At 47.3% G+C, this 13,958-nt stretch overlaps 2 protein-coding genes across 3 annotated transcripts in view; one reads left to right on the top strand and one right to left on the bottom strand.

Moving 5' to 3' along the window:
* Positions 1-13,958, bottom strand: part of MCF2L2 (MCF.2 cell line derived transforming sequence-like 2) — a 491,086-nt gene that overhangs the window by 218,857 nt on the left and 258,271 nt on the right. The gene's annotated exons all lie outside the window — the stretch shown is intronic.
* The window catches only part of B3GNT5 (UDP-GlcNAc:betaGal beta-1,3-N-acetylglucosaminyltransferase 5), a 40,213-nt gene that overhangs the window by 23,684 nt on the left and 2,571 nt on the right, over positions 1-13,958 (top strand). The window contains exon 1 of one of the 2 annotated variants that reach the window (XM_038758363.1): positions 9,733-9,758. The exons of the other annotated variant lie outside the window; for it this stretch is intronic. The gene's annotated coding sequence lies outside the window, so the exon portion shown is untranslated. Of the gene's footprint in view, positions 1-9,732; positions 9,759-13,958 lie in introns of those variants that run through there. 2 annotated transcript variants of the gene reach the window in all.

The raw sequence follows: 13,958 nt of genomic DNA, 5'->3' as shown, positions 1-13,958 counted from the left end.
GCATTAGTCACCTTGCCTCCTCCTACGTCACCACTCTCTTACTACAACCCAGCGTAATTACTTTGCTCCTCTGATACTAACCTTCTCACTGTACTTCAGTCTCGAATATCTCACCGCCGACCTCTAGTCCACATCCTGCCTCTGGCCTGGAATGCGCTCCCTCCTCATATCTGACAACTACCCTCCTCCCCTTCAAATTGAAGGCCCATCTCCTCCAAGAGGCCTTCCCTGACTAAGCCCTCCTTTCCTCTTTTCCCACTCCCTTCTGAGTCACCCTGACTTGCTCCCTTTATTCATCCCCTTCCAGCCCCACAGCAGTTAGGCACATATGTGGAATTTATTTTTATTAATGTCTGTCTCTCCCTTTAAACTGTAAGCTCATTGTGGGAATGTGCCTATTTACTGTTATATTGTATTCTGCTAAGTACTTAGTACAGTGCTCTGCACACATAAACCACTCCAGTTGACTAATTGACTAGCGAGTGGCAATGTTCAGTCAGGCCAAAGCTCATTTCCTCCAGTAAACTACCACCGGCAAGGTTACCCTAAGGATTTCAGTTAATTCCTTTCAAAAGTTTTGATCTCTGTGTGTGAATCAAACAGCCGAATAGAATAAACACATGAAAGCCTGCTTTCACCAATGAATTCTCACCACCCCAAGTTTTATAAACCCATTGGTTGTCTCTAACACTTTATGTACTCATCTACCCGTCCTCAGCGATTCTGTTGATCTATTCAGCTGTGCTTTCAATTTCCTTTTTTGCTTTCTCTATAAATATTTTTAAGTCTGTCTCCCTCCTCTGCCCAACTGTTGATGCTTGTAAGATGACAGGGGGCCGGGGATGTCACTTAGTTTTTAAACTTCCCAAGAATTTAGTACCGTGCATCCCACCTTTTGGGTGTGCCGTAAATGCTATTGATCATTCAATTGTATTGATCGCTTACTGTGTGCAGGGTACTGTACAAAGCACATGCAATATAACAATAAACGGACACATTCCGTGCCCACTATGCTTAGTCTTGAGGGCGGGGAGACTCACATTATTATAAATAAATTACAGATGTGGACATAAGTGCCGTGGGACAGGGAGGGAAGATGAATAAAGGGAGCGAGTCAGGACGATGTGAAAAGGAGAGCTTAGTCAGGGAAGGCCTCTTGGAGGAGAACTGAGACGTAGTGAACTCAATTACTCCACAGGGAAACTTAATTGCTGTTAATATTGAAGACCGGCATCTCCTTACAAAAGTGTCGTTGGTATCGCCTTAAAATACTTCTGAGCGATTCTCAGATGAGAAAGCCGGAGTAGGTACTGCTAGTGTGCACTGTTGATTTGGCAGATTTCTTACCGTGATGGAGTGTCCTGTTGAATAATACTGTCCTGAGACTTTAAGACTGAGACCTTGGGAGAAGGAATTGATTATAGTGAGGATGGCTTGCACAGAGCTACTCTTGTCCCTGCCAGCTTTGTACCCACGGAAGTATCAGGGCTGGCGTCAGATGGTAAAGGTGCCCCTTTGGGGCAGCCGGGGAGACACTGGCAGTTTTAAAATATTAAAGTGCCCAGTCCAAGTCAGAAGTAGCAGCTCTGTGAACAGTAATCCAGAAGGAGAATTCAGTGGCTCTGGAATAAAGTTTGGGGTGGTCAAGAGTTCTTCCAGAGACCCAATTGGATAGAGCACAAGACAGGCCTCAGAAGGACTTGGATTCTAATCCTGGCTCCGCCGCTTGTCTGCTGTATGACAAGGCACAAGTCACTTCACTTCTTTGTGCCTCAGTTACCTCAGCTGTAAAATGGGGATTAAGAACGTGAGCCTTATGTGGGATAGGGACTGTGTCCAACCTGATTACCTTGTGTCTACCCCAGAGCTTAGAACAGTGCTTGGTACATTCGTTCAATTGTATTTATTGAGCGCTTACTGTGTGCAGAGCACTGTACTAAGCACTTGGGAAGTACAAGTTGGCAACATATAGAGACGGTCCCTACCCAACAGTGGGCTCACAGTCTAGAAGGGGGAGACAGAGAACGAAACAAAACATATTAACACAATAAAATAAATAGAATAAATATGTACAAATAAAACAAATACAGTAATAAATACGTAGTAAGTGCTTAACAGATACCACAATTATTATTATTAGTATGGTGCCTGGAATATAGTAAGCACTTAAACAAATAACCTAATTAATGAATACCAAAATTCAGGCATTTGGAAAGATTCCTGTATAAATATGTTGCACTGTGTGCAGGGTAATAGAATGGTATTCTGAAGAATGGCAAGGGGTAACTTTCTCCCTCAAGACCCTCAAATGCCTGTGGCCTACTGGATATAACACAGGTGTGGGAGTTAAAGTGCTTAGAACAGTGCTCAGCACTTAGAACAGTGCCTGGCACATAGTAAGCGCTTAACAAATGCTATTATTATTGTTATTGTTATTATTATTATTATAAGGACCTGGGTTCTAATCCCAGCTCCGCCACTTGTCGGCTGTGTGACGCTGGTCAAGTCAAGAAACTTTTCTGTGCCTCAGTTACCTCATCTATAAAATGGGGATTATGACTGTGAGCCCCAGATGGGACATGGACTGTGTCCAACCTGATTAGCTTGTATCTGTCCCAGCGCTTAGTACAGGGCCTGGCACATAGTAAGTGCTTAGCAAATACTGTTAAAAAATCAGTATCTGCTCTGTGGGTGACGGAGTTCAGCGGGCAAGTAGGTGGGTGGGAACGCTGTACATATGAAGTGTACTTAAAGGCTTTTCATCAGTCAGTGGTACTTGAGCACTTAGTGTGTGTAGAGCACTCCACTAAGCACTTGAGTACAATCTAATAGAATTGATAGACAAGCAGCGTGGCTTAGTGGGAAGAGCACAGACTTGGGAGTCAGAGGTCATGGGTTCTAATCCCGCCTCTGCCGCGTGTCAGCCGTGTGACTCTGGGCAAGTCACTTCTCTGTACCTGTTACCTCATCTGAAAATGGGGATTAAGACTGTGAGCCCCTGTGTGGGACAACCTGATCACCTTGTATCTACCTCAGTGGTTACAACAGTGCTTGGCACATAGTAAGCGCTTAACAAATACCATGATTATGATTATGTTCCCTGCCCGCAAGGAGCTCATAATCTAAAGAGGGAGACAGGCATTGAATTACATTACAGATAGTGGAAATGTCATGGTTTAAGGATATGTTCTAAATGTTGTGGATTGAGGTGGGCTAACCAGTGCTTAAAGGGTACGTACAGATCCAGGTGCATAGGTAGCACAAGAAGCAGTGTGGCCTAGTGGATAGAACACGATCCTGGGAATCAGGAGGACCTGGTTTTAATCCTGGCTGTGCCACTTGCCTGCTGTGTGACCTTGGGCAAGTCACTTAACTTCTCTGTGCCTCTGCTGCCTCATGTAAAATGGGGATTAAGACTGAGCCCCATGTGGGACAGGGACTGTTTCCAAACTGATAAGCTTGTAGCTGCCCCAGTGCTTAGAGCAGTGCTTGACACGTAGTAAGCGCTTAACAGATGGCATCATTATTATTAGGTAGTAGGGGAAATTCCTTCATTCATTCAATCGTATTTATTGAGCGCTTACTGTGTGCAGAGCACTGTACTAAGCGCTTGGGAAGTACAAGTTGGCAACATATAGAGACGGTCCCTACCCAACAGTGGGCTCATAATGATGATAATAATGATGGCATTTGTTAAGCACTTACTATGTGCAAAGCACTGTTCTGTCCCAAGTGGGGCTCACAGTCTTAATCTCCATTTTACAGATGAGGGAACTGAGGCCCAGAGAAGTTAAGTGACTTGCCCAAAGTCACACAGCTGACAAGTGTGGAGTCAGGATTTGAACCCATGACCTCTGACTCCCAAGCCCGGGCTCTTTCCACTGAGCCACGCTGCTTGAGTGTGTATTTAGGGAACAGAAGGTGTGATTTTTTTTTTTTTTTTAGGGGGGCTTTGGAGTGGAGAGTGGTGGTCTGTAAGTTATGAAGGACTGATATGACATGTTCAAAATGGAATTCCATACCTTCCCATCCAAATTCTGTCCACCCGATGTCTTTCCCATCACTGTGGGCAATACCACTATCCTTCCATAACCTTGGTGTTTTCCCTAACTCATTTCTCTCACATATTCAATCTGTCACCAAACCTGTTGGTTCTGTCTTTACAGCAATGCTAAAATCTGTCACATCTCCTCCAAGAGGCCTTCCCCAATTAAGCCCTCTTTCCCCCACCTCGCCCTTCCTTAATAATAATAATAATAATAATAATAATAAATAATAATGGCATTTATTAAACGCTTACTGTGTGCAGAGCACTGTACTAGGCGCTTGGGAAGTACAAGTCGGCAACATCTAGAGAGAAGCAGCATGGCTCAGTGGAAAGAGCCCGGGCTTTGGAGTCAGAGGTCATGTGTTCAAATGCCGCCTCTGCCACTTGTCAGCTGTGTGACTTTGGGCAAGTCACTTCACTTCTCTGGGCCTCAGTTCCCTCATCTGGAAAATGGGGATTAAGACTGTGAGCCCCACATGGGACAACCTGATCACCTTGTAACCTCACCAGCGCTTAGAACAGTGCTTTGCACATAGTAAGCGCTTAATAAATGCTATCATTATTATTATCTAGAGGCGGTTCCTACCCAACAGTGGGCTCACAGTCTCTTCATTCATTCATTCATATTTATTGAGCGCTTACTGTGTGCAGAGCACTGTACTAAGCACTTAGGAAGTACAAGTTGGGAACATATAGAGACGGTCCCTACCCAACAGCGGGCTCACAGTCTCTTCATTCATTCATTCATTCATTCAATCGTATTTATTGAGCGCTTACTGTGTGCAGAGCACTGTACTAAGCCCTTGGGAAGTACAAGTTGGGAACATATAGAGACGGTCCCTACCCAACAGTGGGCTCACAGTCTAGAAGGGGAGACAGAGAACAAAACAAAGCATATTAACAAAATAAAATAAATGGAATAAATATGTACACATAAAATAAATAAATAGAGTAATAAATATGTACAAGCATATATACATATATACAGGTGCTGTGGGGAGGGGGAGCGCTTACTACAGTGCTGTGCACTCAGTAAGCACTCACTGTGAGCCCACTGTTGGGTAGGGACTGTCTCTATATGTTGCCCACTTGTACTTCCCAAGTGCGTAGTACAGTGCTCTGCACACAGTAAGTGCTCAATCAATACAATTGAATGAATACATAGTAAGCGCTTAACAAATGTCATTATTATTATTATTATTATTATTATTATTATTATTATTATTATTATTAGGCCGTCCCAGACTGAGCCTCCTCCTTCCTCTCCCCCTCCTCCCCCTCTCCATCCCCCCCTGCCTTACCTCCTTCCCTTCCCCACATCACCTGAATATATGTATATATGTTTGTACGTATTTATTACTCTATTTATTTATTTTACTTGTACATATTTATTCTATTCATTTTATTTTGTTAATATGTTTTGTTTTGTTCTCTATCTCCCCCTTCTAGACTGTGAGCCCGCTGTTGGGTAGGGACCATCTCTATATTTTGCCAACTTGTACTTCCCAAGCGCTTAGTACAGTGCTCTGCACACAGTAAGCGCTCAATCAATACGATTGAATGAATGAATACATAGTAAGCGCTTAACAAATGCCATTTCCTCGCCCGCTCGTCTTCCTGCTTCTGACCAAGCTGGGGGGGGCGGGGTACTCGAGGTGGGCAGAGGAGGAGGAGACGGCAGCCGTGGCGGCTGGGCCTCTTGTAGATGGAACAGGGTGTGAACCGTATTTGCTTAGCACCTCCAACTTGTGTGTTTGTGTGTGTGTGTGTGTGTGGGGGGGCGGGGGGGGACAGTGTCATTTCCATTCGCAGTCCTTGCTGGGTGGCATCTTGTGGGCACTGTTGTCTAGAGAGCAGGGACTGGGGGCTGCGGCCCTCTTCCTGGCATCATCTCCGTAACCAAACTCCCAAAGAGTGGGAGGACGGGGCCCGGCTCAGGAGCTCACAGCCTTCACCCCCTCCCCTCCACCTTAGCTAGGAGCAGCTCCCCTCCAGCCCCCTGACCCCGACTGGAACCCAAAGCCTCTGTGATGCCAGCCCCGAACCTGCCCGGGGCCAAGCCCTGGGTGGGCCTAGGGGAGTTGGGGCTTAGATGTCTCTAGTCAGCCTGGGGGGTGGCTGACCTGAGAATGGGGAGCCACGGGGCCAGAATCCTTTTAGACTGTGAGCCCAATGTTGGGTAGGGACCGTCTCTATATGTTGCCAATTTGTACTTCCCAAGCGCTTAGTACAGTGCTCTGCACATAGTAAGCGCTCAATAAATACGATTGATGATGATGATGATGATGATGATGATAATGATGATGATGATGATTATTAGGCCTTCCCAGACTGAGACCCCTCCTTCCTCTCCCCCTCCTCCCCCTCTCCCCCCCCCTTACCTCCTTCCCTTCCCCAAAGCACCTGTATATATGTATATATGTTTGTACAGATTTATTACTCTATTTTACTTGTAAGTATTCTATTTATTTTATTTTGGTAATATGTTTTGTTTTGTTCTCTGTCTCCCCCTTCTAGACTGTGAGCCCGCTGTTGTGTAGGGACCGTCTCTCTATGTTGCCAACTTGTACTTCCCAAGCGCTTAGTACAGTGCTCTGCACACAGTAAGCGCTCAATCAATACGATTGAATGAATGAATACATAGGAAGCACTTAACAAATGCTATTATTTTATTATTAGGCCTTCCCAGACTGAGCCCCCTCCTTCCTCTCCCCCTCCTCCCCCTCTGCATTCCCCCCCCCCCGACTCACCTCCTTCCCTTCCCCACAACACCTGTATATATGTAATATGTTTGTACGTATTTATCACTCTATTTTATTTGTACAAATTTACTCTTTTATTTTGTTAATCTGCTTTATTTTGTTGTCTGTCTCCCCCTTCTAGCCTGTGAGCCCGCTGTTGGGTAGGGACCGTCTCTATATGTTGCCAACTTGTACTTCCCAAGCGCTTAGTACAGTGCTCTGCACACAGTAAGCGCTCAATCAATACGATTGAATGAATTATTATTATTATTATTATTAGGCCTTCCCAGACTGAGTCCCCTCCCTCCTCTCCCCCTCCTCCCCCTCTCCATCCCCCTGCCTTACCTCCTTCCCTTCCCCATAGCACCTGTATATATGTTTGTACGTATTTATTACTCTATTTATTTTATTTGTACAAATTTACTCTTTTGTTAATATGTTTTGTTTTGTTCTCTGTCTCCCCCTTCTAGCCTGTGAGCCCGCTGTTGGGTAGGGGCCGTCTCTCTATGTTGCCCACTTGGACTTCTCAAGCGCTTAGTACAGTGCTCTGCACACAGTCAGCACTCAATCAATACGATTGAATGAATTATTATTATTAATGTTATTAGGCCTTCCCAGACTGAGTCCCCTCCTTCCTCTCCCCCTCCTCCCCCCTCCATCCCCCCATCTTACCTCCTTCCCTTCCCCACATCACCTGTATATATGTTTGTACATATTTATTACTCTATTTATTTATTTATTTATTTTACTTATATATATCTATTCTATTTATTTTATTTTGTTAATATTTGTGGTTTTGTTCTCTGTCTCCCCCTTCTAGACTGTGAGCCCTCTGTTGGGTAGGGACCATCTCTCTATGTTGCCCACTTGGACTTCCCAAGTGCTTGGCACAGTGCTCTGCACACAGTAAACGCTCAATTAATACGATTGATTGATTGACTTCCCAAGCGCTTAGTACAGTGCTCTGCACACAGTAAGCACTCAATCAATATGAGTGAATGACTGACTGGAGGCCTTCCCAGACTGAGCCCCCTCCTTCCTCTCCCCTTCGTCCCCCTCTCCATCCCCCCCCTTACCTCCTTCCCTTCCCCACAGCACCTGTACATATGTATATATGTTTGTACATATTAATTACTCTATTTATTTATTTTACTTGTACATAATTATTCTATTTATTTTATTTTGTTAATCTGTTTCGTATTGTCATCTGTCTCCCCCTTCTAGCCTGTGAGCCCTCTGTTGGGTAGGGGCCGTCTCTCTATGTTGCCCACTTGGACTTCCCAAGCGCTTAGTACAGTGCTCTGCACACAGTAAGCACTCAATCAATACGATTGATTGACTTCCCAAACGCTTAGTACAGTGCTCTGCACACAGTAAGCGCACAATCAATACGATTGAATGACTGACTGGAGGCCTTCCCAGACTGAGCCCCCTCCTTCCTCTCCCCTTCGTCCCCCTCTCCATCCCCCCCCTTACCTCCTTCCCTTCCCCACAGCACCTGTACATATGTATATATGTTTGTACATATTTATTACTCTATTTATTTTACTTGTACTTCCCAAGCGCTTAGTACAGTGCTCTGCGCACAGTAAGCGCTCAATCAATAGGATTGAATGACTGACTGACTGACTGATTGGAGGCCTTCCCAGACTGAGCCCCCTCCTTCCTCTCCCCTTCGTCCCCCTCTCCATCCCCCCCGTACATATGTATATATGTTTGTACATATATGTTACTCTATTTTACTTGTACATATCTATTCTAGTTTATTTTGTTAATACGTTTGGTTTTGTTCTCTGTCTCCCCCTTCTAGCCCGTGAGCCCTCTGTTGGGTAGGGACCGTCTCTCTACGTTGTCCACTTGTCCTTCCCAAGCTCTTAGTACAGTGCTGTGCACACAGTAAACGCTCAATCAATACGATTGATTGATTGACTTCCCAAGCGCTTAGTACAGTGCTCTGCACACAGTAAGCGCTCAATCAATACGATTGAATGACTGACTGACTGGAGGCCTTCCCAGACTGAGCCCCCTCCTTCCTCTCCACCCCCCCCTTACCTCCTTCCCTTCCCCACAGCACCTGTACATATGTATATATGTTTGTACATATATACTACTCCATTTATTTTACTTGTACATATTTATTCCATTTATTTTATTTTGTTAATCTGTTTTGCATTGTCATCCGTCTCCCCCTTCTAGCCCGTGAGCCCTCTGTTGGGTAGGGGCCGTCTCTCTACGTTGCCCACTTGTCCTTCCCAAGCTCTTAGTATAGTGCTGTGCACACAGTAAACGCTCAGTCAATACGATTGATTGATTGACTTCCCAAGCGCTTAGTACAGTGCTCTGCACACAGTAAGCGCTCAATCAATACGATTGAATGACTGACTGACTGGAGGCCTTCCCAGACTGAGCCCCCTCCTTCCTCTCCACCCCCCCCTTACCTCCTTCCCTTCCCCACAGCACCTGTACATATGTATATATGTTTGTACATATATACTACTCCATTTATTTTACTTGTACATATTTATTCCATTTATTTTATTTTGTTAATCTGTTTTGCATTGTCATCCGTCTCCCCCTTCTAGCCTGTGAGCCCTCTGTTGGGTAGGGGCCGTCTCTCTCTGTTGCCCACTTGGACTTCCCAAGCGCTTAGTACAGTGCCCTGCGCACATTAACCCTCAATCAATACGATTGATTGACTTCCCAAGCGCTTAGTACAGTGCTCTGCACACAGTAAGCGCTCAATCAATAGGATTGACTGACTGACTGACAGGGGTTCGCTCGGCGGGGACTGTGAGGGGCCGCGCGCATGCGCGCTGCGGCGGGGCGGGAGAGTGGAGGCCGAGGTGGAGAAGGAGCAATGGCGGATAGGGGCCCTGAGGGGAAGCCCTGAGGGGACGCCCCAACGGCCCCCCACAGCTCCCCAACCGCCCCACTCCCTCCTCCAATGTCTCCCAACTGCTTTGCACATCGTAAGCGTCTACTAAATCCCACCATCACCATCCTTCTCCCTCCCCTTCGACCCGAGGGTGGCAGAGAGGGAAGACCCCGGCCTTCCCTTCCTCCCAAAGCCTCTGGACCTCCTTTCACAGGAGAATCAATCAATCAACCGTATTGATTGGGCGCTTACTGTGTGCAGAACACTGTACTAAGCGCTTGGGAAGTACAAGTCGGTAACGTAGAGAGACGGTCCCTACCCAACAGCGGGCTCACAGTCGAAAAGGAGAAGCAGTGTGGCTCAGTGGAAGGAGTCAGAGGTCATGGGTTCAAATCCCGGCCCCGCCACTTGCCGGCTGTGTGGGCAAGTCACTTCTCTGGGCCTCAGTGACCTCATCTGGAAAATGGGGGTGAAGACTGTGAGCCCCCCGTGGGACAACCTGATCGCCTTGTAACCTCCCCGGCGCTTCGAGCATAGTAAGCGCTTAGCAAATACCGTTATTAGGAGAAGCAGTGGAAAGAGCCCGGGCTTTGGAGTCAGAGGTCATGGGTTCAAATCCCGGCTCCACCAGTTGTCGGCTGTGTGGGCAAGTCACTTCTCTGGGCCTCAGTTACCTCATCTGGAAAATGGGGATGAAGACTGTGAGCCCCCCGTGGGACAACCTGATCACCTTGTAACCTCCCCAGCGCTTCGAACAGTGCTTTGCGCATAGTAAGCGCTTAACAAATACCGTTATTATTAAGAGAAGCAGCGAGGAGCAGTGGAAAGAGCCCGGGCTTTGGAGTCAGAGGTCATGGGTTCAAATCATGCCTCCGCCACTTGTCAGCTGTGTGACTTTGGGCAAGTCACTTCTCTGGGCCTCAGTTACCTCATCTGGAAAATGGGGATGAAAACTGTGAGCCGCCCCCGTGGGACAACCTGATCGCCTTGTAACCTCCCCAGCGCTTCGAACAGTGCTTTGCACATAGTAAGCGCTTAACAAATACCGTTATTATTAAGAGAAGCAGTGAGGCGCAGTGGAAAGAGCCCGGGCTTTGGAGTCAGAGGTCATGGGTTCAAATTGTGGCTCCGCCAGTTGTCAGCTGTGTGACTTTGGGCAAGTCACTTCTCTGGGCCTCAGTTCCCTCATCTGAAAAATGGGGGTGAAGACTGTGAGCCCCCCGTGGGACAACCTGATTGCCTTGTAACCTCCCCAGCGCTTCGAACAGTGCTTTGCACATAGTAAGCGCTTAACAAATACCGTTGTTATTAAGAGGAGCAGTGTGGCACAGTGGAAAGGGCTCGGGCTTTGGAGTCATAGATCCTGGGTTCAAATCATAGCTCCGCCACTTGTCAGCTGCGTGACTTCGGGCTAGTCACTTCTCTGGGCCTCAGTTACCTCATCTGGAAAATGGGGATGAAGACTGTGAGCCCCCCCATGGGACAACCTGATCGCCTTGTAACCTCCCCAGCGCTTCGAACAGTGCTTTGCACATAGTAAGCGCGTAACAAATACCGTTGTTATTAAGAGGAGCAGCGTGGCGCAGTGGAAAGGGCTCGGGCTTTGGAGTCATAGATCATGGGTTCAAATTGTGGCTCCGCCAGTTGTCAGCTGTGTGACCTTAGGCAAGTCACTTCTCTGGGCTTCAGTTATCTCATCTGGAAAATGGGGATGAAAACTGTGAGCCGCCCCTGTGGGACAACCTGATGACCTTGTAACCTCCCCAGCGCTTCGAACAGTGCTTTACACATAGTAAGCGCTTAACAAATACCGTTATTATTAAGAGGAGCAGCATGGCGCAGTGGAAAGAGCCCGGGCTTTGGAGTCAGAGGTCATGGGTTCAAATCGTGGCTCCGCCAGTTGTCAGCTGTGTGACTTCGGGCAAGTCACTTCTCTGGGCCTCAGTTACCTCATCTGGAAAATGGGGATGAAAACTGTGAGCTTCCCCCCACCCCGTGGGACAACCTGATCACCTTGTAACCTCCCCAGCGCTTCGAACAGTGCTTTGCACATAGTAAGCACTTAACAAATACCATTGTTATTAAGAGGAGCAGCGTGGCACAGTGGATAGAGCTCGGGCTTTGGAGTCATAGATCATGGGTTCAAATCGTGGCTCCGCCAGTTGTCAGCTGTGTGACTTCGGGCAAGTCACTTCTCTGGGCCTCAGTTACCTCATCTGGAAAATGGGGATGAAAACTGTGAGCCGCCCCCGTGGGACAACCTGATTACCTTGTAACCTCCCCAGTGCTTCGAACAGTGCTTTGCACATAGTAAGCGCTTAACAAATACCGTTATTCTTAAGAGAAGCAGTGTGGTGCAGTGGAAAGAGCCCGGGCTTTGGAGTCAGAGGTCATGGGTTCAAATCCTGGCTCCGCTACTTGTCAGCTGTGTGACTTTGGGGCCTCAGTCACCTCATCTGGAAAATGGGGATTAAAACTGTGAAACCTCCCTGTGAGACAACCTGATCACCTTGTAACCTCCCCAGTGCATCAAACAGTGCTGTGCACATAGTAAGCGCTTAACAAATACCATTATTATTATTAAGAGAAGCAGCATGGCGCAGTGGAAAGAGCTCAGGCTTTGGAGTCAGAGGTCATGGGTTCAATTCCTGACCACCACTTGTCAGCTGCGTGACTTTGGGCAAGTCACTTCACTTCTCTGGGCCTCAGTTCCCTCATCTGGAAAATGGGGATTAAAACTGTGTGCCCCCCGTGGGACAACGTGATCACCTTGTAACCTCCCCAGCGCTTAGAACAGTACTTTGCACATAGTAAGTGCTTAACAAATGCCATTATTATTATTAAGAGAAGCAGCATGGCGCAGTGGGAAAAGCTCGGGCTTTGGAGTCAGAGGTCATGGGTTCAAATCCTGACTCCACCACTTGTCAGCTGTGTGACTTTGGGCAAGTCATTGCACGTCTCTGGGCCTCAGTTCCCTCATCTGGAAAATGGGGATTAGAACTGTGAGCCCCTCCATGGGACAACTTGATCACCCTCTAGATTGTGAGCTGTTGGGTAGGGACCGTATCTATATGTTGCCAACTTGGACTTCCCAAGCGCTTAGTACAGTGCTCTGCACACAGTAAGCGCTCAATATGAATCTATAAAATGGGGATGAAGACTGTGAGCCCCCCATGGGACAACCTGATCACCTTGTAACCTCCCCAGTGCTTAGAACAGTGGTTTGCACATAGTAAGCGCTTAACAAATACCATTATTATTGTTAAGAGAAACAGCGTGGCACAGTGGAAAGAGCTCGTGCTTTGGAGTCAGGGGTCATGAGTTCAAATCCTGGCTCCGCCACTTGTCAGCTGTGTGACTTTGGGCAAGTCACTTCACTTCTCTGGGCCTCAGTTACCTCATCTGGAAAATGGGGATTAAAACTGTGAGCACCCCCCCGTGAGACAACCTGATCACCTTCTAGACTGTGAGCCCGCTGTTGGGTAGGGACTGTCTCTATATGTTGCCAACTTGGACTTCCCAAGCGCGTAGTACAGTGCTCTGCACACAGTAAGCGCTCAATAAATACGATTGAATGAATGAATCTGTAAAATGGGGATTAAAACTGTGAGCCCCCCGTGGGACAACCTGATCACCTTGTAACCTCCCCAGCGCTTAGAACAGTGCTTTGCACATAGTAAGCACTTAACAAATACCATTATTATTATTATTAAGAGAAGAAGCATGGCGCAGTGGAAAGAGCCCGGGCTTTGGAGTCAGAGGTCATGGGGTCAAATCCCAGCTCCGCCAGTTGTCAGCTGTGTGACTTTGGGCAAGTCACTTCACTTCACTGGGCCTCAGTTACCTCATCTGTAAAATGGGGATGAAAACTGTGAGCCCCCTCTGGGACAACCTGATCACCTTGTAACCTCCTCAGCTCTTAGAACAGTATTTTGCACATAGGAAGCGCTTAATAAATGCCATTATTATTATTATTATTATTATCATCATCATACCTCTCCCTCCCCTCAGAGTCGGGGAACGCAGAAAGGGAAGACTCCGGCCTTCCCTTCCTCCCAAAGCCCGTCTCTGGAACTGCCCTTCCCACTTCCAGGAGGCAACGCCCCCTGACAGGGGAGTTCGCCCAAGAGTTGGAGAAGCAGCAGGGAGAGCCCGGGCTTTGGAGTCAGAGGTCATGGTTTCGAATCCTAGCTCGGCCACATGTCTGCTGTGTGACCTTGGGCAAGTCACTTACCTTCTCTGAGCCTCGGTTACCTCATCTGTAAAATGGGGATTAAGACTGTGAGCCCTACGT

The sequence above is a fragment of the Tachyglossus aculeatus genome, chromosome 1, assembly GCF_015852505.1.
Source record: "Tachyglossus aculeatus isolate mTacAcu1 chromosome 1, mTacAcu1.pri, whole genome shotgun sequence".
NCBI lineage: Eukaryota > Metazoa > Chordata > Mammalia > Monotremata > Tachyglossidae > Tachyglossus > Tachyglossus aculeatus.
This window is presented reverse-complemented; position numbering and strand designations above follow the sequence as displayed.